Here is a 19,591-nt window from a genome sequence, read left to right as displayed (position 1 = left end):
CGGTTTTGGAAAACTAATGAGGTGTGTTTTGGAGAATACAGTTGAGCGACGTCTCTGAACTCAGGAGTAGCCCTAACTGTGTCTTAACTTTTTCTTCAACACACGGTCATGAGATAGGCCTCTTGCTTAAGGTATTGTTTTACAGACAGAGACAGGTGTGGTGTGAGGTTCATGAGAAGAAGTAAGGCTTTGGGAAGTAAGGAGAAGCACTTTTTTAATAATTGACACTACGATATGAAAAAAACTTAAATCAATAAGATAAACCGCTTGATTTCTATCAATGCTTTTTCCCAACGCTCTTAAAATCTTAGTTTTCATTGTCCGAACCTTATCTTTATAGAGATAATAGTCTCCATTGAAAATGTGTATGTGTCAAAGCTTTCGAATGTCCTTTTAATTTAGAGCGAATGCAATTATTTCTCTGACTTCTCTTTAAGGTGTATAAAAGATTCCGCTGTGAACAGGATTTGAACCTGTGCGGGGAAACCCCATTGGATTTCAAGTCCAACGCCTTAACCACTCGGCCATCACAGCTGCATTTCCACCTGTGTGTTGGATTTTTTGGGGAAACAGCAGGTTTGGGGGTTTGACATGAAAAAAGTTCAAATCAGTAGGTTAAACTGCTTGATTTCTTTCAAAGCTTTTTTTCCCCACATTCTTAAAACTTTAGTTTTCATTGGCTAGACCTTACCTTTATGGAGATTATAGTCTCCATTGTGAATGTGTGTGTGGTAGAGGTTTGGAATCTCTTTTAAATTTAGAGCAATTATTTCTCTGAAAGGACTTCTCTTCTCTCAGAGCGTATAAAACATTCCGCTGTGAACAGGATTTGAACCTATGCGGGGAGACCCCATTGGATTTTGAGTCCAACGCCTTAACCTCTCGGCCATCACAGCCCATTTTATCTCCACTCATCGGGTGACTTTTGGATAGTATCGTTGGACAGATTGAAATAAAGCACTGCCCTAAGTATGTCTAGCCCTTTTTTGCCACACAAAGTCATGAGAAAGTCCTCTTGCGTATGAGTGTTGACTTACAGACAGAGACAGGTGTGATGTAAGGTTCATGAGAAGGAAGACGGTTTTGGACAACTAATGAGGTGTGTTTTGGAGAATACAGTTGAGCGACGTCTCTGAACTCAGGAGTAGCCCTAACTGTGTCTTAACTTTTTCTTCAACACACGGTCATGAGATAGGCCTCTTGCTTAAGGTATCGTTTTACAGACAGAGACAGGTGTGGTGTGAGGTTCATGAGAAGAAGTAAGGCTTTGGGAAGTAAGGAGAAGCCCTTTTTTAACAATTGACACTACGATATGAAAAAAACTTAAATCAATAAGATAAACCGCTTGATTTCTATCAATGCTTTTTCCCAACGCTCTTAAAATCTTAGTTTTCATTGTCCGAACCTTATCTTTATAGAGATAATAGTCTCCATTGAAAATGTGTATGTGTCAAAGCTTTCGAATGTCCTTTTAATTTAGAGCGAATGCAATTATTTCTCTGACTTCTCTTTAAGGTGTATAAAAGATTCCGCTGTGAACATGATTTGAAGCTGTGCGGGGAAACCCTATTGGATTTCAAGTCCAACGCCTTAACCACTCGGCCATCACAGCTGCATTTCCACCTGTTTGTTGGATTTTTTGGGGAAACAGCAGGTTTGGGGGTTTGACATGAAAAAAGTTCAAATCAGTAGGTTAAACTGCTTGATTTCTTTCAAAGCTTTTTTCCCCACATTCTTAAAACTTTAGTTTTCATTGGCTAGACCTTACCTTTATGGAGATTATAGTCTCCATTGTGAATGTGTGTGTGGTAGAGGTTTGGAATCTCTTTTAAATTTAGAGCAATTATTTCTCTGAAAGGACTTCTCTTCTCTCAGAGCGTATAAAACATTCCGCTGTGAACAGGATTTGAACCTATGCGGGGAGACCCCCATTGGATTTCGAGTCCAACGCCTTAACCTCTCGGCCATCACAGCCCATTTTATCTCCACTCATCGGGTGCCTTTTGGATAGTATCGTTGGACAGATTGAAATAAAGCACTGCCCTAAGTGTGTCTAGCCCTTTTTTGCCACACAAAGTCATGAGAAAGTCCTCTTGCGTATGAGTGTTGACTTACAGACAGAGACAGGTGTGATGTAAGGTTCATGAGAAGGAAGACGGTTTTGGAAAACTAATGAGGTGTGTTTTGGAGAATTCAGTTGAGCGACGTCTCTGAACTCAGGAGTAGCCCTAACTGTGTCTTAACTTTTTCTTCAACACACGGTCATGAGATAGGCCTCTTGCTTAAGGTATTGTTTTACAGACAGAGACAGGTGTGGTGTGAGGTTCATGAGAAGAAGTAAGGCTTTGGGAAGTAAGGAGAAGCACTTTTTTAACAATTGACACTACGATATGAAAAAAACTTAAATCAATAAGATAAACCGCTTGATTTCTATCAATGCTTTTTCCCAACGCTCTTAAAATCTTAGTTTTCATTGTCCGAACCTTATCTTTATAGAGATAATAGTCTCCATTGAAAATGTGTATGTGTCAAAGCTTTCGAATGTCCTTTTAATTTAGAGCGAATGCAATTATTTCTCTGACTTCTCTTTAAGGTGTATAAAAGATTCTGCTGTGAACAGGATTTGAACCTGTGCGGGGAAACCCCATTGGATTTCAAGTCCAACGCCTTAACCACTCGGCCATCACAGCTGCATTTCCACCTGTTTGTTGGATTTTTTGGGGAAACAGCAGGTTTGGGGGTTTGACATGAAAAAAGTTCAAATCAGTAGGTTAAACTGCTTGATTTCTTTCAAAGCTTTTTTCCCCACATTCTTAAAACTTTAGTTTTCATTGGCTAGACCTTACCTTTATGGAGATTATAGTCTCCATTGTGAATGTGTGTGTGGTAGAGGTTTGGAATCTCTTTTAAATTTAGAGCAATTATTTCTCTGAAAGGACTTCTCTCAGAGCGTATAAAACATTCTGCTGTGAACAGGATTGTGAACCTATGCAGGGAGACCCCATTGGATTTCGAGTCCAACGCCTTAACCTCTCGGCCATCACAGCCCATTTTATCTCCACTCATCGGGTGCCTTTTGGATAGTATCGTTGGACAGATTGAAATAAAGCACTGCCCTAAGTGTGTCTAGCCCTTTTTTGCCACACAAAGTCATGAGAAAGTCCTCTTGCGTATGACTGTTGACTTACAGAGACAGGTGTGATGTAAGGTTCATGAGAAGGAGGACGGTTTTGGAAAACTAATGAGGTGTGTTTTGAAAAATACAGTTGAGCGACGTCTCTGAACTCAGGAGTAGCCCTAACTGTGTCTTAACCTTTTCTTCAACACACGGTCATGAGATAGGCCTCTTGCTTAAGGCTATTGTTTTACAGACAGAGACAGGTGTGGTGTGAGGTTCATGAGAAGAAGTAAGGCTTTGGGAAGTAAGGAGAAGCACTTTTTTAACAATTGACACTACGATATGAAAAAAACCTAAATCAATAAGATAAACCGCTTGATTTCTATCAATGCTTTTTCCCAACGCTCTTAAAATCGTAGTTTTCATTGCCCGAACCTTATCTTTATAGAGATAATAGTCTCCATTGAAAATGTGTATGTGTCAAAGCTTTCGAATGTCCTTTTAATTTAGAGCGAATGCAATTATTTCTCTGACTTCTCTTTAAGGTGTATAAAAGATTCCGCTGTGAACAGGATTTGAACCTGTGCGGGGAAACCCCATTGGATTTCAAGTCCAACGCCTTAACCACTCGGCCATCACAGCTGCATTTCCACCTGTTTGTTGGATTTTTTGGGGAAACAGCAGGTTTGGGGGTTTGACATGAAAAAAGTTCAAATCAGTAGGTTAAACTGCTTGATTTCTTTCAAAGCTTTTTTTCCCCACATTCTTAAAACTTTAGTTTTCATTGGCTAGACCTTACCTTTATGGAGATTATAGTCTCCATTGTGAATGTGTGTGTGGTAGAGGTTTGGAATCTCTTTTAAATTTAGAGCAATTATTTCTCTGAAAGGACTTCTCTTCTCTCAGAGCGTATAAAACATTCCGCTGTGAACAGGATTTGAACCTATGCGGGGAGACCCCATTGAAATTTTGAGTCCAACGCCTTAACCTCTCGGCCATCACAGCCCATTTTATCTCCACTCATCGGGTGCCTTTTGGATAGTATCGTTGGACAGATTGAAATAAAGCACTGCCCTAAGTGTGTCTAGCCCTTTTTTGCCACACAAAGTCATGAGAAAGTCCTCTTGCGTATGAGTGTTGACTTACAGACAGAGACAGGTGTGATGTAAGGTTCATGAGAAGGAAGACGGTTTTGGAAAACTAATGAGGTGTGTTTTGGAGAATACAGTTGAGCGACGTCTCTGAACTCAGGAGTAGCCCAAACTGTGTCTTAACTTTTTCTTCAACACACGGTCATGAGATAGGCCTCTTGCTTAAGGTATTGTTTTACAGACAGAGACAGGTGTGGTGTGAGGTTCATGAGAAGAAGTAAGGCTTTGGGAAGTAAGGAGAAGCACTTTTTTAACAATTGACACTACGATATGAAAAAAACTTAAATCAATAAGATAAACCGCTTGATTTCTATCAATGCTTTTTCCCAACGCTCTTAAAATCTTAGTTTTCATTGTCCGAACCTTATCTTTATAGAGATAATAGTCTCCATTGAAAATGTGTATGTGTCAAAGCTTTCGAATGTCCTTTTAATTTAGAGCGAATGCAATTATTTCTCTGACTTCTCTTTAAGGTGTATAAAAGATTCCGCTGTGAACAGGATTTGGACCTATGCGGGGAAACCCCATTGGATTTCAAGTCCAACGCCTTAACCACTCGGCCATCACAGCTGCATTTCCACCTGTTTGTTGGATTTTTTGGGGAAACAGCAGGTTTGGGGGTTTGACATGAAAAAAGTTCAAATCAGTAGGTTAAACTGCTTGATTTCTTTCAAAGCTTTTTTCCCCACATTCTTAAAACTTTAGTTTTCATTGGCTAGACCTTACCTTTATGGAGATTATAGTCTCCATTGTGAATGTGTGTGTGGTAGAGGTTTGGAATCTCTTTTAAATTTAGAGCAATTATTTCTCTGAAAGGACTTCTCTTCTCTCACAGCGTATAAAACATTCCGCTGTGAACAGGATTTGAACCTATGCGGGGAGACCCCATTGGATTTCGAGTCCAACGCCTTAACCTCTCGGCCATCACAGCCCATTTTATCTCCACTCATCGGGTGCCTTTTGGATAGTATCGTTGGACAGATTGAAATAAAGCACTGCCCTAAGTGTGTCTAGCCCTTTTTTGCCACACAAAGTCATGAGAAAGTCCTCTTGCGTGTGAGTGTTGACTTACAGACAGAGACAGGTGTGATGTAAGGTTCATGAGAAGGAAGACGGTTTTGGAAAACTAATGAGGTGTGTTTTGGAGAATACAGTTGAGCGACGTCTCTGAACTCAGGAGTAGCCCTAACTGTGTCTTAACTTTTTCTTCAACACACGGTCATGAGATAGGCCTCTTGCTTAAGGTATTGTTTTACAGACAGAGACAGGTGTGGTGTGAGGTTCATGAGAAGAAGTAAGGCTTTGGGAAGTAAGGAGAAGCACTTTTTTAATAATTGACACTACGATATGAAAAAAACTTAAATCAATAAGATAAACCGCTTGATTTCTATCAATGCTTTTTCCCAACGCTCTTAAAATCTTAGTTTTCATTGTCCGAACCTTATCTTTATAGAGATAATAGTCTCCATTGAAAATGTGTATGTGTCAAAGCTTTCGAATGTCCTTTTAATTTAGAGCGAATGCAATTATTTCTCTGACTTCTCTTTAAGGTGTATAAAAGATTCCGCTGTGAACAGGATTTGAACCTGTGCGGGGAAACCCCATTGGATTTCAAGTCCAACGCCTTAACCACTCGGCCATCACAGCTGCATTTCCACCTGTGTGTTGGATTTTTTGGGGAAACAGCAGGTTTGGGGGTTTGACATGAAAAAAGTTCAAATCAGTAGGTTAAACTGCTTGATTTCTTTCAAAGCTTTTTTTCCCCACATTCTTAAAACTTTAGTTTTCATTGGCTAGACCTTACCTTTATGGAGATTATAGTCTCCATTGTGAATGTGTGTGTGGTAGAGGTTTGGAATCTCTTTTAAATTTAGAGCAATTATTTCTCTGAAAGGACTTCTCTTCTCTCAGAGCGTATAAAACATTCCGCTGTGAACAGGATTTGAACCTATGCGGGGAGACCCCATTGGATTTCGAGTCCAACGCCTTAACCTCTCGGCCATCACAGCCCATTTTATCTCCACTCATCGGGTGCCTTTTGGATAGTATCGTTGGACAGATTGAAATAAAGCACTGCCCTAAGTATGTCTAGCCCTTTTTTGCCACACAAAGTCATGAGAAAGTCCTCTTGCGTATGAGTGTTGACTTACAGACAGAGACAGGTGTGATGTAAGGTTCATGAGAAGGAAGACGGTTTTGGACAACTAATGAGGTGTGTTTTGGAGAATACAGTTGAGCGACGTCTCTGAACTCAGGAGTAGCCCTAACTGTGTCTTAACTTTTTCTTCAACACACGGTCATGAGATAGGCCTCTTGCTTAAGGTATCATTTTACAGACAGAGACAGGTGTGGTGTGAGGTTCATGAGAAGAAGTAAGGCTTTGGGAAGTAAGGAGAAGCCCTTTTTTAACAATTGACACTACGATATGAAAAAAACTTAAATCAATAAGATAAACCGCTTGATTTCTATCAATGCTTTTTCCCAACGCTCTTAAAATCTTAGTTTTCATTGTCCGAACCTTATCTTTATAGAGATAATAGTCTCCATTGAAAATGTGTATGTGTCAAAGCTTTCGAATGTCCTTTTAATTTAGAGCGAATGCAATTATTTCTCTGACTTCTCTTTAAGGTGTATAAAAGATTCCGCTGTGAACAGGATTTGAAGCTGTGCGGGGAAACCCTATTGGATTTCAAGTCCAACGCCTTAACCACTCGGCCATCACAGCTGCATTTCCACCTGTTTGTTGGATTTTTTGGGGAAACAGCAGGTTTGGGGGTTTGACATGAAAAAAGTTCAAATCAGTAGGTTAAACTGCTTGATTTCTTTCAAAGCTTTTTTTCCCCACATTCTTAAAACTTTAGTTTTCATTGGCTAGACCTTACCTTTATGGAGATTATAGTCTCCATTGTGAATGTGTGTGTGGTAGAGGTTTGGAATCTCTTTTAAATTTAGAGCAATTATTTCTCTGAAAGGACTTCTCTTCTCTCAGAGCGTATAAAACATTCCGCTGTGAACAGGATTTGAACCTATGCGGGGAGACCCCATTGGATTTTGAGTCCAACGCCTTAACCTCTCGGCCATCACAGCCCATTTTATCTCCACTCATCGGGTGCCTTTTGGATAGTATCGTTGGACAGATTGAAATAAAGCACTGCCCTAAGTGTGTCTAGCCCTTTTTTGCCACACAAAGTCATGAGAAAGTCCTCTTGCGTATGAGTGTTGACTTACAGACAGAGACAGGTGTGATGTAAGGTTCATGAGAAGGAAGACGGTTTTGGAAAACTAATGAGGTGTGTTTTGGAGAATTCAGTTGAGCGACGTCTCTGAACTCAGGAGTAGCCCTAACTGTGTCTTAACTTTTTCTTCAACACACGGTCATGAGATAGGCCTCTTGCTTAAGGTATTGTTTTACAGACAGAGACAGGTGTGGTGTGAGGTTCATGAGAAGAAGTAAGGCTTTGGGAAGTAAGGAGAAGCACTTTTTTAACAATTGACACTACGATATGAAAAAAACTTAAATCAATAAGATAAACCGCTTGATTTCTATCAATGCTTTTTCCCAACGCTCTTAAAATCTTAGTTTTCATTGTCCGAACCTTATCTTTATAGAGATAATAGTCTCCATTGAAAATGTGTATGTGTCAAAGCTTTCGAATGTCCTTTTAATTTAGAGCGAATGCAATTATTTCTCTGACTTCTCTTTAAGGTGTATAAAAGATTCCGCTGTGAACAGGATTTGAACCTGTGCGGGGAAACCCCATTGGATTTCAAGTCCAACGCCTTAACCACTCGGCCATCACAGCTGCATTTCCACCTGTTTGTTGGATTTTTTGGGGAAACAGCAGGTTTGGGGGTTTGACATGAAAAAAGTTCAAATCAGTAGGTTAAACTGCTTGATTTCTTTCAAAGCTTTTTTTTCCCCACATTCTTAAAACTTTAGTTTTCATTGGCTAGACCTTACCTTTATGGAGATTATAGTCTCCATTGTGAATGTGTGTGTGGTAGAGGTTTGGAATCTCTTTTAAATTTAGAGCAATTATTTCTCTGAAAGGACTTCTCTTCTCTCAGAGCGTATAAAACATTCCGCTGTGAACAGGATTTGAACCTATGCGGGGAGACCCCATTGGATTTTGAGTCCAACGCCTTAACCTCTCGGCCATCACAGCCCATTTTATCTCCACTCATCGGGTGCCTTTTGGATAGTATCGTTGGACAGATTGAAATAAAGCACTGCCCTAAGTGTGTCTAGCCCTTTTTTGCCACACAAAGTCATGAGAAAGTCCTCTTGCGTATGAGTGTTGACTTACAGACAGAGACAGGTGTGATGTAAGGTTCATGAGAAGGAAGACGGTTTTGGAAAACTAATGAGGTGTGTTTTGGAGAATACAGTTGAGCGACGTCTCTGAACTCAGGAGTAGCCCAAACTGTGTCTTAACTTTTTCTTCAACACACGGTCATGAGATAGGCCTCTTGCTTAAGGTATTGTTTTACAGACAGAGACAGGTGTGGTGTGAGGTTCATGAGAAGAAGTAAGGCTTTGGGAAGTAAGGAGAAGCACTTTTTTAACAATTGACACTACGATATGAAAAAAACTTAAATCAATAAGATAAACCGCTTGATTTCTATCAATGCTTTTTCCCAACGCTCTTAAAATCTTAGTTTTCATTGTCCGAACCTTATCTTTATAGAGATAATAGTCTCCATTGAAAATGTGTATGTGTCAAAGCTTTCGAATGTCCTTTTAATTTAGAGCGAATGCAATTATTTCTCTGACTTCTCTTTAAGGTGTATAAAAGATTCCGCTGTGAACAGGATTTGGACCTATGCGGGGAAACCCCATTGGATTTCAAGTCCAACGCCTTAACCACTCGGCCATCACAGCTGCATTTCCACCTGTTTGTTGGATTTTTTGGGGAAACAGCAGGTTTGGGGGTTTGACATGAAAAAAGTTCAAATCAGTAGGTTAAACTGCTTGATTTCCTTCAAAGCTTTTTTCCCCACATTCTTAAAACTTTAGTTTTCATTGGCTTACCTTTATGGAGATTATAGTCTCCATTGTGAATGTGTGTGTGGTAGAGGTTTGGAATCTCTTTTAAATTTAGAGCAATTATTTCTCTGAAAGGGCTTCTCTTCTCTCACAGCGTATAAAACATTCCGCTGTGAACAGGATTTGAACCTATGCGGGGAGACCCCATTGGATTTCGAGTCCAACGCCTTAACCTCTCGGCCATCACAGCCCATTTTATCTCCACTCATCGGGTGCCTTTTGGATAGTATCGTTGGACAGATTGAAATAAAGCACTGCCCTAAGTGTGTCTAGCCCTTTTTTGCCACACAAAGTCATGAGAAAGTACTCTTGCGTGTGAGTGTTGACTTACAGACAGAGACAGGTGTGATGTAAGGTTCATGAGAAGGAAGACGGTTTTGGACAACTAATGAGGTGTGTTTTGGAGAATACAGTTGAGCGACGTCTCTGAACTCAGGAGTAGCCCTAACTGTGTCTTAACTTTTTCTTCAACACACGGTCATGAGATAGGCCTCTTGCTTAAGGTATCGTTTTACAGACAGAGACAGGTGTGGTGTGAGGTTCATGAGAAGAAGTAAGGCTTTGGGAAGTAAGGAGAAGCCCTTTTTTAACAATTGACACTACGATATGAAAAAAACTTAAATCAATAAGATAAACCGCTTGATTTCTATCAATGCTTTTTCCCAACGCTCTTAAAATCTTAGTTTTCATTGTCCGAACCTTATCTTTATAGAGATAATAGTCTCCATTGAAAATGTGTATGTGTCAAAGCTTTCGAATGTCCTTTTAATTTAGAGCGAATGCAATTATTTCTCTGACTTCTCTTTAAGGTGTATAAAAGATTCCGCTGTGAACAGGATTTGAACCTGTGCGGGGAAACCCCATTGGATTTCAAGTCCAACGCCTTAACCACTCGGCCATCACAGCTGCATTTCCACCTGTTTGTTGGATTTTTTGGGGAAACAGCAGGTTTGGGGGTTTGACATGAAAAAAGTTCAAATCAGTAGGTTAAACTGCTTGATTTCTTTCAAAGCTTTTTTTTCCCCACATTCTTAAAACTTTAGTTTTCATTGGCTAGACCTTACCTTTATGGAGATTATAGTCTCCATTGTGAATGTGTGTGTGGTAGAGGTTTGGAATCTCTTTTAAATTTAGAGCAATTATTTCTCTGAAAGGACTTCTCTTCTCTCAGAGCGTATAAAACATTCCGCTGTGAACAGGATTTGAACCTATGCGGGGAGATCCCATTGGATTTCGAGTCCAGCGCCTTAACCTATCGGCCATCACAGCCCATTTTATCTCCACTCATCGGGTGCCTTTTGGATAGTATCGTTGGACAGATTGAAATAAAGCACTGCCCTAAGTGTGTCTAGCCCTTTTTTGCCACACAAAGTCATGAGAAAGTCCTCTTGCGTATGAGTGTTGACTTACAGACAGAGACAGGTGTGATGTAAGGTTCATGAGAAGGAAGACGGTTTTGGACAACTAATGAGGTGTGTTTTGGAGAATACAGTTGAGCGACGTCTCTGAACTCAGGAGTAGCCCTAACTGTGTCTTAACTTTTTCTTCAACACACGGTCATGAGATAGGCCTCTTGCTTAAGGTATCGTTTTACAGACAGAGACAGGTGTGGTGTGAGGTTCATGAGAAGAAGTAAGGCTTTGGGAAGTAAGGAGAAGCCCTTTTTTAACAATTGACACTACGATATGAAAAAAACTTAAATCAATAAGATAAACCGCTTGATTTCTATCAATGCTTTTTCCCAACGCTCTTAAAATCTTAGTTTTCATTGTCCGAACCTTATCTTTATAGAGATAATAGTCTCCATTGAAAATGTGTATGTGTCAAAGCTTTCGAATGTCCTTTTAATTTAGAGCGAATGCAATTATTTCTCTGACTTCTCTTTAAGGTGTATAAAAGATTCCGCTGTGAACAGGATTTGAACCTGTGCGGGGAAACCCCATTGGATTTCAAGTCCAACGCCTTAACCACTCGGCCATCACAGCTGCATTTCCACCTGTTTGTTGGATTTTTTGGGGAAACAGCAGGTTTGGGGGTTTGACATGAAAAAAGTTCAAATCAGTAGGTTAAACTGCTTGATTTCTTTCAAAGCTTTTTTTTCCCCACATTCTTAAAACTTTAGTTTTCATTGGCTAGACCTTACCTTTATGGAGATTATAGTCTCCATTGTGAATGTGTGTGTGGTAGAGGTTTGGAATCTCTTTTAAATTTAGAGCAATTATTTCTCTGAAAGGACTTCTCTTCTCTCAGAGCGTATAAAACATTCCGCTGTGAACAGGATTTGAACCTATGCGGGGAGATCCCATTGGATTTCGAGTCCAGCGCCTTAACCTATCGGCCATCACAGCTCATTTTATCTCCACTCATCGGGTGCCTTTTGGATAGTATCGTTGGACAGATTGAAATAAAGCACTGCCCTAAGTGTGTCTAGCCCTTTTTTGCCACACAAAGTCATGAGAAAGTCCTCTTGCGTATGAGTGTTGACTTACAGACAGAGACAGGTGTGATGTAAGGTTCATGAGAAGAAAGACGGTTTTGGAAAACTAATGAGGTGTGTTTTGGAGAATACAGTTGAGCGACGTCTCTGAACTCAGGAGTAGCCCTAACTGTGTCTTAACTTTCTCTTCAACACACGGTCATGAGATAGGCCTCTTGCTTAAGGTATCGTTTTACAGACAGAGACAGGTGTGGTGTGAGGTTCATGAGAAGAAGTAAGGCTTTGGGAAGTAAGGAGAAGCCCTTTTTTAACAATTGACACTACGATATGAAAAAAACTTAAATCAATAAGATAAACCGCTTGATTTCTATCAATGCTTTTTCCCAACGCTCTTAAAATCTTAGTTTTCATTGTCCGAACCTTATCTTTATAGAGATAATAGTCTCCATTGAAAATGTGTATGTGTCAAAGCTTTCGAATGTCCTTTTAATTTAGAGCGAATGCAATTATTTCTCTGACTTCTCTTTAAGGTGTATAAAAGATTCCGCTGTGAACAGGATTTGAACCTGTGCGGGGAAACCCCATTGGATTTCAAGTCCAACGCCTTAACCACTCGGCCATCACAGCTGCATTTCCACCTGTTTGTTGGATTTTTTGGGGAAACAGCAGGTTTGGGGGTTTGACATGAAAAAAGTTCAAATCAGTAGGTTAAACTGCTTGATTTCTTTCAAAGCTTTTTTCCCCACATTCTTAAAACTTTAGTTTTCATTGGCTAGACCTTACCTTTATGGAGATTATAGTCTCCATTGTGAATGTGTGTGTGGTAGAGGTTTGGAATCTCTTTTAAATTTAGAGCAATTATTTCTCTGAAAGGACTTCTCTTCTCTCAGAGCGTATAAAACATTCCGCTGTGAACAGGATTTGAACCTATGCGGGGAGACCCCATTGGATTTCGAGTCCAACGCCTTAACCTCTCGGCCATCACAGCCCATTTTATCTCCACTCATCGGGTGCCTTTTGGATAGTATCGTTGGACAGATTGAAATAAAGCACTGCCCTAAGTGTGTCTAGCCCTTTTTTGCCACACAAAGTCATGAGAAAGTCCTCTTGCGTATGAGTGTTGACTTACAGACAGAGACAGGTGTGATGTAAGGTTCATGAGAAGGAAGACGGTTTTGGAAAACTAATGAGGTGTGTTTTGGAGAATACAGTTGAGCGACGTCTCTGAACTCAGGAGTAGCCCTAACTGTGTCTTAACTTTCTCTTCAACACACGGTCATGAGATAGGCCTCTTGCTTAAGGTATCGTTTTACAGACAGAGACAGGTGTGGTGTGAGGTTCATGAGAAGAAGTAAGGCTTTGGGAAGTAAGGAGAAGCCCTTTTTTAACAATTGACACTACGATATGAAAAAAACCTAAATCAATAAGATAAACCGCTTGATTTCTATCAATGCTTTTTCCCAACGCTCTTAAAATCGTAGTTTTCATTGCCCGAACCTTATCTTTATAGAGATAATAGTCTCCATTGAAAATGTGTATGTGTCAAAGCTTTCGAATGTCCTTTTAATTTAGAGCGAATGCAATTATTTCTCTGACTTCTCTTTAAGGTGTATAAAAGATTCCGCTGTGAACAGGATTTGAACCTGTGCGGGGAAACCCCATTGGATTTCAAGTCCAACGCCTTAACCACTCAGCCATCACAGCTGCATTTCCACCTGTTTGTTGGATTTTTTGGGGAAACAGCAGGTTTGGGGGTTTGACATGAAAAAAGTTCAAATCAGTAGGTTAAACTGCTTGATTTCTTTCAAAGCTTTTTTTCCCCACATTCTTAAAACTTTAGTTTTCATTGGCTAGACCTTACCTTTATGGAGATTATAGTCTCCATTGTGAATGTGTGTGTGGTAGAGGTTTGGAATCTCTTTTAAATTTAGAGCAATTATTTCTCTGAAAGGACTTCTCTTCTCTCAGAGCGTATAAAACATTCCGCTGTGAACAGGATTTGAACCTATGCGGGGAGACCCCATTGGATTTTGAGTCCAACGCCTTAACCTCTCGGCCATCACAGCCCATTTTATCTCCACTCATCGGGTGCCTTTTGGATAGTATCGTTGGACAGATTAAAATAAAGCACTGCCCTAAGTGTGTCTAGCCCTTTTTTGCCACACAAAGTCATGAGAAAGTCCTCTTGCGTATGAGTGTTGACTTACAGACAGAGACAGGTGTGATGTAAGGTTCATGAGAAGGAAGACGGTTTTGGAAAACTAATGAGGTGTGTTTTGGAGAATACAGTTGAGCGACGTCTCTGAACTCAGGAGTAGCCCAAACTGTGTCTTAACTTTTTCTTCAACACACGGTCATGAGATAGGCCTCTTGCTTAAGGTATTGTTTTACAGACAGAGACAGGTGTGGTGTGAGGTTCATGAGAAGAAGTAAGGCTTTGGGAAGTAAGGAGAAGCACTTTTTTAACAATTGACACTACGATATGAAAAAAACTTAAATCAATAAGATAAACCGCTTGATTTCTATCAATGCTTTTTCCCAACGCTCTTAAAATCTTAGTTTTCATTGTCCGAACCTTATCTTTATAGAGATAATAGTCTCCATTGAAAATGTGTATGTGTCAAAGCTTTCGAATGTCCTTTTAATTTAGAGCGAATGCAATTATTTCTCTGACTTCTCTTTAAGGTGTATAAAAGATTCCGCTGTGAACAGGATTTGGACCTATGCGGGGAAACCCCATTGGATTTCAAGTCCAACGCCTTAACCACTCGGCCATCACAGCTGCATTTCCACCTGTTTGTTGGATTTTTTGGGGAAACAGCAGGTTTGGGGGTTTGACATGAAAAAAGTTCAAATCAGTAGGTTAAACTGCTTGATTTCTTTCAAAGCTTTTTTCCCCACATTCTTAAAACTTTAGTTTTCATTGGCTAGACCTTACCTTTATGGAGATTATAGTCTCCATTGTGAATGTGTGTGTGGTAGAGGTTTGGAATCTCTTTTAAATTTAGAGCAATTATTTCTCTGAAAGGACTTCTCTTCTCTCACAGCGTATAAAACATTCCGCTGTGAACAGGATTTGAACCTATGCGGGGAGACCCCATTGGATTTCGAGTCCAACGCCTTAACCTCTCGGCCATCACAGCCCATTTTATCTCCACTCATCGGGTGCCTTTTGGATAGTATCGTTGGACAGATTGAAATAAAGCACTGCCCTAAGTATGTCTAGCCCTTTTTTGCCACACAAAGTCATGAGAAAGTCCTCTTGCGTATGAGTGTTGACTTACAGACAGAGACAGGTGTGATGTAAGGTTCATGAGAAGGAAGACGGTTTTGGACAACTAATGAGGTGTGTTTTGGAGAATACAGTTGAGCGACGTCTCTGAACTCAGGAGTAGCCCTAACTGTGTCTTAACTTTTTCTTCAACACACGGTCATGAGATAGGCCTCTTGCTTAAGGTATCGTTTTACAGACAGAGACAGGTGTGGTGTGAGGTTCATGAGAAGAAGTAAGGCTTTGGGAAGTAAGGAGAAGCCCTTTTTTAACAATTGACACTACGATATGAAAAAAACTTAAATCAATAAGATAAACCGCTTGATTTCTATCAATGCTTTTTCCCAACGCTCTTAAAATCTTAGTTTTCATTGTCCGAACCTTATCTTTATAGAGATAATAGTCTCCATTGAAAATGTGTATGTGTCAAAGCTTTCGAATGTCCTTTTAATTTAGAGCGAATGCAATTATTTCTCTGACTTCTCTTTAAGGTGTATAAAAGATTCCGCTGTGAACAGGATTTGAAGCTGTGCGGGGAAACCCTATTGGATTTCAAGTCCAACGCCTTAACCACTCGGCCATCACAGCTGCATTTCCACCTGTTTGTTGGATTTTTTGGGGAAACAGCAGGTTTGGGGGTTTGACATGAAAAAAGTTCAAATCAGTAGGTTAAACTGCTTGATTTCTTTCAAAGCTTTTTTCCCCACATTCTTAAAACTTTAGTTTTCATTGGCTAGACCTTACCTTTATGGAGATTATAGTCTCCATTGTGAATGTGTGTGTGGTAGAGGTTTGGAATCTCTTTTAAATTTAGAGCAATTATTTCTCTGAAAGGACTTCTCTTCTCTCAGAGCGTATAAAACATTCCGCTGTGAACAGGATTTGAACCTATGCGGGGAGACCCCATTGGATTTCGAGTCCAACGCCTTAACCTCTCGGCCATCACAGCCCATTTTATCTCCACTCATCGGGTGCCTTTTGGATAGTATCGTTGGACAGATTGAAATAAAGCACTGCCCTAAGTGTGTCTAGCCCTTTTTTGCCACACAAAGTCATGAGAAAGTCCTCTTGCGTATGAGTGTTGACTTACAGACAGAGACAGGTGTGATGTAAGGTTCATGAGAAGGAAGACGGTTTTGGAAAACTAATGAGGTGTGTTTTGGAGAATTCAGTTGAGCGACGTCTCTGAACTCAGGAGTAGCCCTAACTGTGTCTTAACTTTTTCTTCAACACACGGTCATGAGATAGGCCTCTTGCTTAAGGTATTGTTTTACAGACAGAGACAGGTGTGGTGTGAGGTTCATGAGAAGAAGTAAGGCTTTGGGAAGTAAGGAGAAGCACTTTTTTAACAATTGACACTACGATATGAAAAAAACTTAAATCAATAAGATAAACCGCTTGATTTCTATCAATGCTTTTTCCCAACGCTCTTAAAATCTTAGTTTTCATTGTCCGAACCTTATCTTTATAGAGATAATAGTCTCCATTGAAAATGTGTATGTGTCAAAGCTTTCGAATGTCCTTTTAATTTAGAGCGAATGCAATTATTTCTCTGACTTCTCTTTAAGGTGTATAAAAGATTCCGCTGTGAACAGGATTTGAACCTGTGCGGGGAAACCCCATTGGATTTCAAGTCCAACGCCTTAACCACTCGGCCATCACAGCTGCATTTCCACCTGTTTGTTGGATTTTTTGGGGAAACAGCAGGTTTGGGGGTTTGACATGAAAAAAGTTCAAATCAGTAGGTTAAACTGCTTGATTTCTTTCAAAGCTTTTTTTTCCCCACATTCTTAAAACTTTAGTTTTCATTGGCTAGACCTTACCTTTATGGAGATTATAGTCTCCATTGTGAATGTGTGTGTGGTAGAGGTTTGGAATCTCTTTTAAATTTAGAGCAATTATTTCTCTGAAAGGACTTCTCTTCTCTCAGAGCGTATAAAACATTCCGCTGTGAACAGGATTTGAACCTATGCGGGGAGACCCCATTGGATTTTGAGTCCAACGCCTTAACCTCTCGGCCATCACAGCCCATTTTATCTCCTCTCATCGGGTGCCTTTTGGATAGTATCGTTGGACAGATTGAAATAAAGCACTGCCCTAAGTGTGTCTAGCCCTTTTTTTGCCACACAAAGTCATGAGAAAGTCCTCTTGCGTATGAGTGTTGACTTACAGACAGAGACAGTTGTGATGTAAGGTTCATGAGAAGGAAGACGGTTTTGGAAAACTAATGAGGTGTGTTTTGGAGAATACAGTTGAGCGACGTCTCTGAACTCAGGAGTAGCCCTAACTGTGTCTTAACTTTTTCTTCAACACACGGTCATGAGATAGGCCTCTTGCTTAAGGTATTGTTTTACAGACAGAGACAGGTGTGGTGTGAGGTTCATGAGAAGAAGTAAGGCTTTGGGAAGTAAGGAGAAGCCCTTTTTTAACAATTGACACTACGATATGAAAAAAACTTAAATCAATAAGATAAACCGCTTGATTTCTATCAATGCTTTTTCCCAACGCTCTTAAAATCTTAGTTTTCATTGTCCGAACCTTATCTTTATAGAGATAATAGTCTCCATTGAAAATGTGTATGTGTCAAAGCTTTCGAATGTCCTTTTAATTTAGAGTGAATGCAATTATTTCTCTGACTTCTCTTTAAGGCGTATAAAAGATTCCGCTGTGAACAGGATTTGAACCTGTGCGGGGAAACCCCATTGGATTTCAAGTCCAACGCCTTAACCACTCGGCCATCACAGCTGCATTTCCACCTGTTTGTTGGATTTTTTGGGGAAACAGCAGGTTTGGGGGTTTGACATGAAAAAAGTTCAAATCAGTAGGTTAAACTGCTTGATTTCTTTCAAAGCTTTTTTCCCCACATTCTTAAAACTTTAGTTTTCATTGGCTAGACCTTACCTTTATGGAGATTATAGTCTCCATTGTGAATGTGTGTGTGGTAGAGGTTTGGAATCTCTTTTAAATTTAGAGCAATTATTTCTCTGAAAGGACTTCTCTTCTCTCAGAGCGTATAAAACATTCCGCTGTGAACAGGATTTGAACCTATGCGGGGAGACCCCATTGGATTTTGAGTCCAACGCCTTAACCTCTCGGCCATCACAGCCCATTTTATCTCCTCTCATCGGGTGCCTTTTGGATAGTATCGTTGGACAGATTGAAATAAAGCACTGCCCTAAGTGTGTCTAGCCCTTTTTTGCCACACAAAGTCATGAGAAAGTCCTCTTGCGTATGAGTGTTGACTTACAGACAGAGACAGTTGTGATGTAAGGTTCATGAGAAGGAAGACGGTTTTGGAAAACTAATGAGGTGTGTTTTGGAGAATACAGTTGAGCGACGTCTCTGAACTCAGGAGTAGCCCAAACTGTGTCTTAACTTTTTCTTCAACACACGGTCATGAGATAGGCCTCTTGCTTAAGGTATTGTTTTACAGACAGAGACAGGTGTGGTGTGAGGTTCATGAGAAGAAGTAAGGCTTTGGGAAGTAAGGAGAAGCACTTTTTTAACAATTGACACTACGATATGAAAAAAACTTAAATCAATAAGATAAACCGCTTGATTTCTATCAATGCTTTTTCCCAACGCTCTTAAAATCTTAGTTTTCATTGTCCGAACCTTATCTTTATAGAGATAATAGTCTCCATTGAAAATGTGTATGTGTCAAAGCTTTCGAATGTCCTTTTAATTTAGAGCGAATGCAATTATTTCTCTGACTTCTCTTTAAGGTGTATAAAAGATTCCGCTGTGAACAGGATTTGGACCTATGCGGGGAAACCCCATTGGATTTCAAGTCCAACGCCTTAACCACTCGGCCATCACAGCTGCATTTCCACCTGTTTGTTGGATTTTTTGGGGAAACAGCAGGTTTGGGGGTTTGACATGAAAAAAGTTCAAATCAGTAGGTTAAACTGCTTGATTTCTTTCAAAGCTTTTTTCCCCACATTCTTAAAACTTTAGTTTTCATTGGCTAGACCTTACCTTTATGGAGATTATAGTCTCCATTGTGAATGTGTGTGTGGTAGAGGTTTGGAATCTCTTTTAAATTTAGAGCAATTATTTCTCTGAAAGGACTTCTCTTCTCTCAGAGCGTATAAAACATTCTGCTGTGAACAGGATTTGAACCTATGCGGGGAGACCCCATTGGATTTCGAGTCCAACGCCTTAACCTCTCGGCCATCACAGCCCATTTTATCTCCACTCATCGGGTGCCTTTTGGATAGTATCGTTGGACAGATTGAAATAAAGCACTGCCCTAAGTATGTCTAGCCCTTTTTTGCCACACAAAGTCATGAGAAAGTCCTCTTGCGTATGAGTGTTGACTTACAGACAGAGACAGGTGTGATGTAAGGTTCATGAGAAGAAAGACGGTTTTGGAAAACTAATGAGGTGTGTTTTGGAGAATACAGTTGAGCGACGTCTCTGAACTCAGGAGTAGCCCTAACTGTGTCTTAACTTTCTCTTCAACACACGGTCATGAGATAGGCCTCTTGCTTAAGGTATCGTTTTACAGACAGAGACAGGTGTGGTGTGAGGTTCATGAGAAGAAGTAAGGCTTTGGGAAGTAAGG

General features: G+C 40.1%; 36 non-coding genes across 36 annotated transcripts; all 36 read right to left on the bottom strand.

The window, feature by feature from the left end:
* Nucleotides 1-452: 452 nt before the first annotated feature.
* TRNAS-UGA (transfer RNA serine (anticodon UGA)) lies at nucleotides 453-534 on the bottom strand. Its single transcript has one exon. It is a non-coding gene; the product is annotated as a tRNA-Ser (tRNA).
* A 280-nt stretch (nucleotides 535-814) lies between these two features.
* On the bottom strand, nucleotides 815-896 carry TRNAL-CAA (transfer RNA leucine (anticodon CAA)). The gene has a single exon. It is a non-coding gene; the product is annotated as a tRNA-Leu (tRNA).
* A 634-nt stretch (nucleotides 897-1,530) lies between these two features.
* On the bottom strand, nucleotides 1,531-1,612 carry TRNAS-UGA (transfer RNA serine (anticodon UGA)). The gene has a single exon. It is a non-coding gene; the product is annotated as a tRNA-Ser (tRNA).
* A 279-nt stretch (nucleotides 1,613-1,891) lies between these two features.
* TRNAS-CGA (transfer RNA serine (anticodon CGA)) lies at nucleotides 1,892-1,974 on the bottom strand. The gene has a single exon. It is a non-coding gene; the product is annotated as a tRNA-Ser (tRNA).
* A 634-nt stretch (nucleotides 1,975-2,608) lies between these two features.
* Nucleotides 2,609-2,690, bottom strand: TRNAS-UGA (transfer RNA serine (anticodon UGA)). Its single transcript has one exon. It is a non-coding gene; the product is annotated as a tRNA-Ser (tRNA).
* A 274-nt stretch (nucleotides 2,691-2,964) lies between these two features.
* TRNAS-CGA (transfer RNA serine (anticodon CGA)) lies at nucleotides 2,965-3,047 on the bottom strand. The gene has a single exon. It is a non-coding gene; the product is annotated as a tRNA-Ser (tRNA).
* A 631-nt stretch (nucleotides 3,048-3,678) lies between these two features.
* On the bottom strand, nucleotides 3,679-3,760 carry TRNAS-UGA (transfer RNA serine (anticodon UGA)). The gene has a single exon. It is a non-coding gene; the product is annotated as a tRNA-Ser (tRNA).
* Nucleotides 3,761-4,040: 280 nt separating this feature from the next.
* TRNAL-CAA (transfer RNA leucine (anticodon CAA)) lies at nucleotides 4,041-4,123 on the bottom strand. Its single transcript has one exon. It is a non-coding gene; the product is annotated as a tRNA-Leu (tRNA).
* Nucleotides 4,124-4,757: 634 nt separating this feature from the next.
* Nucleotides 4,758-4,839, bottom strand: TRNAS-UGA (transfer RNA serine (anticodon UGA)). The gene has a single exon. It is a non-coding gene; the product is annotated as a tRNA-Ser (tRNA).
* Nucleotides 4,840-5,118: 279 nt separating this feature from the next.
* On the bottom strand, nucleotides 5,119-5,200 carry TRNAS-CGA (transfer RNA serine (anticodon CGA)). Its single transcript has one exon. It is a non-coding gene; the product is annotated as a tRNA-Ser (tRNA).
* A 634-nt stretch (nucleotides 5,201-5,834) lies between these two features.
* Nucleotides 5,835-5,916, bottom strand: TRNAS-UGA (transfer RNA serine (anticodon UGA)). Its single transcript has one exon. It is a non-coding gene; the product is annotated as a tRNA-Ser (tRNA).
* Nucleotides 5,917-6,196: 280 nt separating this feature from the next.
* Nucleotides 6,197-6,278, bottom strand: TRNAS-CGA (transfer RNA serine (anticodon CGA)). The gene has a single exon. It is a non-coding gene; the product is annotated as a tRNA-Ser (tRNA).
* Nucleotides 6,279-6,912: 634 nt separating this feature from the next.
* Nucleotides 6,913-6,994, bottom strand: TRNAS-UGA (transfer RNA serine (anticodon UGA)). The gene has a single exon. It is a non-coding gene; the product is annotated as a tRNA-Ser (tRNA).
* Nucleotides 6,995-7,274: 280 nt separating this feature from the next.
* Nucleotides 7,275-7,356, bottom strand: TRNAL-CAA (transfer RNA leucine (anticodon CAA)). The gene has a single exon. It is a non-coding gene; the product is annotated as a tRNA-Leu (tRNA).
* A 634-nt stretch (nucleotides 7,357-7,990) lies between these two features.
* Nucleotides 7,991-8,072, bottom strand: TRNAS-UGA (transfer RNA serine (anticodon UGA)). Its single transcript has one exon. It is a non-coding gene; the product is annotated as a tRNA-Ser (tRNA).
* A 281-nt stretch (nucleotides 8,073-8,353) lies between these two features.
* Nucleotides 8,354-8,435, bottom strand: TRNAL-CAA (transfer RNA leucine (anticodon CAA)). Its single transcript has one exon. It is a non-coding gene; the product is annotated as a tRNA-Leu (tRNA).
* Nucleotides 8,436-9,069: 634 nt separating this feature from the next.
* TRNAS-UGA (transfer RNA serine (anticodon UGA)) lies at nucleotides 9,070-9,151 on the bottom strand. The gene has a single exon. It is a non-coding gene; the product is annotated as a tRNA-Ser (tRNA).
* Nucleotides 9,152-9,424: 273 nt separating this feature from the next.
* TRNAS-CGA (transfer RNA serine (anticodon CGA)) lies at nucleotides 9,425-9,506 on the bottom strand. The gene has a single exon. It is a non-coding gene; the product is annotated as a tRNA-Ser (tRNA).
* A 634-nt stretch (nucleotides 9,507-10,140) lies between these two features.
* Nucleotides 10,141-10,222, bottom strand: TRNAS-UGA (transfer RNA serine (anticodon UGA)). Its single transcript has one exon. It is a non-coding gene; the product is annotated as a tRNA-Ser (tRNA).
* A 281-nt stretch (nucleotides 10,223-10,503) lies between these two features.
* Nucleotides 10,504-10,585, bottom strand: TRNAS-CGA (transfer RNA serine (anticodon CGA)). Its single transcript has one exon. It is a non-coding gene; the product is annotated as a tRNA-Ser (tRNA).
* A 634-nt stretch (nucleotides 10,586-11,219) lies between these two features.
* Nucleotides 11,220-11,301, bottom strand: TRNAS-UGA (transfer RNA serine (anticodon UGA)). The gene has a single exon. It is a non-coding gene; the product is annotated as a tRNA-Ser (tRNA).
* Nucleotides 11,302-11,582: 281 nt separating this feature from the next.
* Nucleotides 11,583-11,664, bottom strand: TRNAS-CGA (transfer RNA serine (anticodon CGA)). The gene has a single exon. It is a non-coding gene; the product is annotated as a tRNA-Ser (tRNA).
* Nucleotides 11,665-12,298: 634 nt separating this feature from the next.
* Nucleotides 12,299-12,380, bottom strand: TRNAS-UGA (transfer RNA serine (anticodon UGA)). Its single transcript has one exon. It is a non-coding gene; the product is annotated as a tRNA-Ser (tRNA).
* A 279-nt stretch (nucleotides 12,381-12,659) lies between these two features.
* Nucleotides 12,660-12,741, bottom strand: TRNAS-CGA (transfer RNA serine (anticodon CGA)). The gene has a single exon. It is a non-coding gene; the product is annotated as a tRNA-Ser (tRNA).
* Nucleotides 12,742-13,375: 634 nt separating this feature from the next.
* Nucleotides 13,376-13,457, bottom strand: TRNAS-UGA (transfer RNA serine (anticodon UGA)). The gene has a single exon. It is a non-coding gene; the product is annotated as a tRNA-Ser (tRNA).
* A 280-nt stretch (nucleotides 13,458-13,737) lies between these two features.
* Nucleotides 13,738-13,819, bottom strand: TRNAL-CAA (transfer RNA leucine (anticodon CAA)). The gene has a single exon. It is a non-coding gene; the product is annotated as a tRNA-Leu (tRNA).
* A 634-nt stretch (nucleotides 13,820-14,453) lies between these two features.
* On the bottom strand, nucleotides 14,454-14,535 carry TRNAS-UGA (transfer RNA serine (anticodon UGA)). The gene has a single exon. It is a non-coding gene; the product is annotated as a tRNA-Ser (tRNA).
* Nucleotides 14,536-14,814: 279 nt separating this feature from the next.
* Nucleotides 14,815-14,896, bottom strand: TRNAS-CGA (transfer RNA serine (anticodon CGA)). The gene has a single exon. It is a non-coding gene; the product is annotated as a tRNA-Ser (tRNA).
* A 634-nt stretch (nucleotides 14,897-15,530) lies between these two features.
* Nucleotides 15,531-15,612, bottom strand: TRNAS-UGA (transfer RNA serine (anticodon UGA)). Its single transcript has one exon. It is a non-coding gene; the product is annotated as a tRNA-Ser (tRNA).
* A 279-nt stretch (nucleotides 15,613-15,891) lies between these two features.
* TRNAS-CGA (transfer RNA serine (anticodon CGA)) lies at nucleotides 15,892-15,973 on the bottom strand. Its single transcript has one exon. It is a non-coding gene; the product is annotated as a tRNA-Ser (tRNA).
* Nucleotides 15,974-16,607: 634 nt separating this feature from the next.
* Nucleotides 16,608-16,689, bottom strand: TRNAS-UGA (transfer RNA serine (anticodon UGA)). Its single transcript has one exon. It is a non-coding gene; the product is annotated as a tRNA-Ser (tRNA).
* Nucleotides 16,690-16,970: 281 nt separating this feature from the next.
* On the bottom strand, nucleotides 16,971-17,052 carry TRNAL-CAA (transfer RNA leucine (anticodon CAA)). Its single transcript has one exon. It is a non-coding gene; the product is annotated as a tRNA-Leu (tRNA).
* Nucleotides 17,053-17,687: 635 nt separating this feature from the next.
* TRNAS-UGA (transfer RNA serine (anticodon UGA)) lies at nucleotides 17,688-17,769 on the bottom strand. Its single transcript has one exon. It is a non-coding gene; the product is annotated as a tRNA-Ser (tRNA).
* A 279-nt stretch (nucleotides 17,770-18,048) lies between these two features.
* TRNAL-CAA (transfer RNA leucine (anticodon CAA)) lies at nucleotides 18,049-18,130 on the bottom strand. Its single transcript has one exon. It is a non-coding gene; the product is annotated as a tRNA-Leu (tRNA).
* Nucleotides 18,131-18,764: 634 nt separating this feature from the next.
* On the bottom strand, nucleotides 18,765-18,846 carry TRNAS-UGA (transfer RNA serine (anticodon UGA)). Its single transcript has one exon. It is a non-coding gene; the product is annotated as a tRNA-Ser (tRNA).
* A 279-nt stretch (nucleotides 18,847-19,125) lies between these two features.
* Nucleotides 19,126-19,207, bottom strand: TRNAS-CGA (transfer RNA serine (anticodon CGA)). Its single transcript has one exon. It is a non-coding gene; the product is annotated as a tRNA-Ser (tRNA).
* Nucleotides 19,208-19,591: the final 384 nt, after the last annotated feature.

This window comes from Eleutherodactylus coqui, chromosome 2, assembly GCF_035609145.1.
Source record: "Eleutherodactylus coqui strain aEleCoq1 chromosome 2, aEleCoq1.hap1, whole genome shotgun sequence".
In the NCBI taxonomy this organism is placed as follows: Eukaryota; Metazoa; Chordata; class Amphibia; order Anura; family Eleutherodactylidae; genus Eleutherodactylus; species Eleutherodactylus coqui.
Note: the sequence above shows the minus strand (reverse complement) of the source record. Positions and strands in the feature narration are given on the sequence as shown.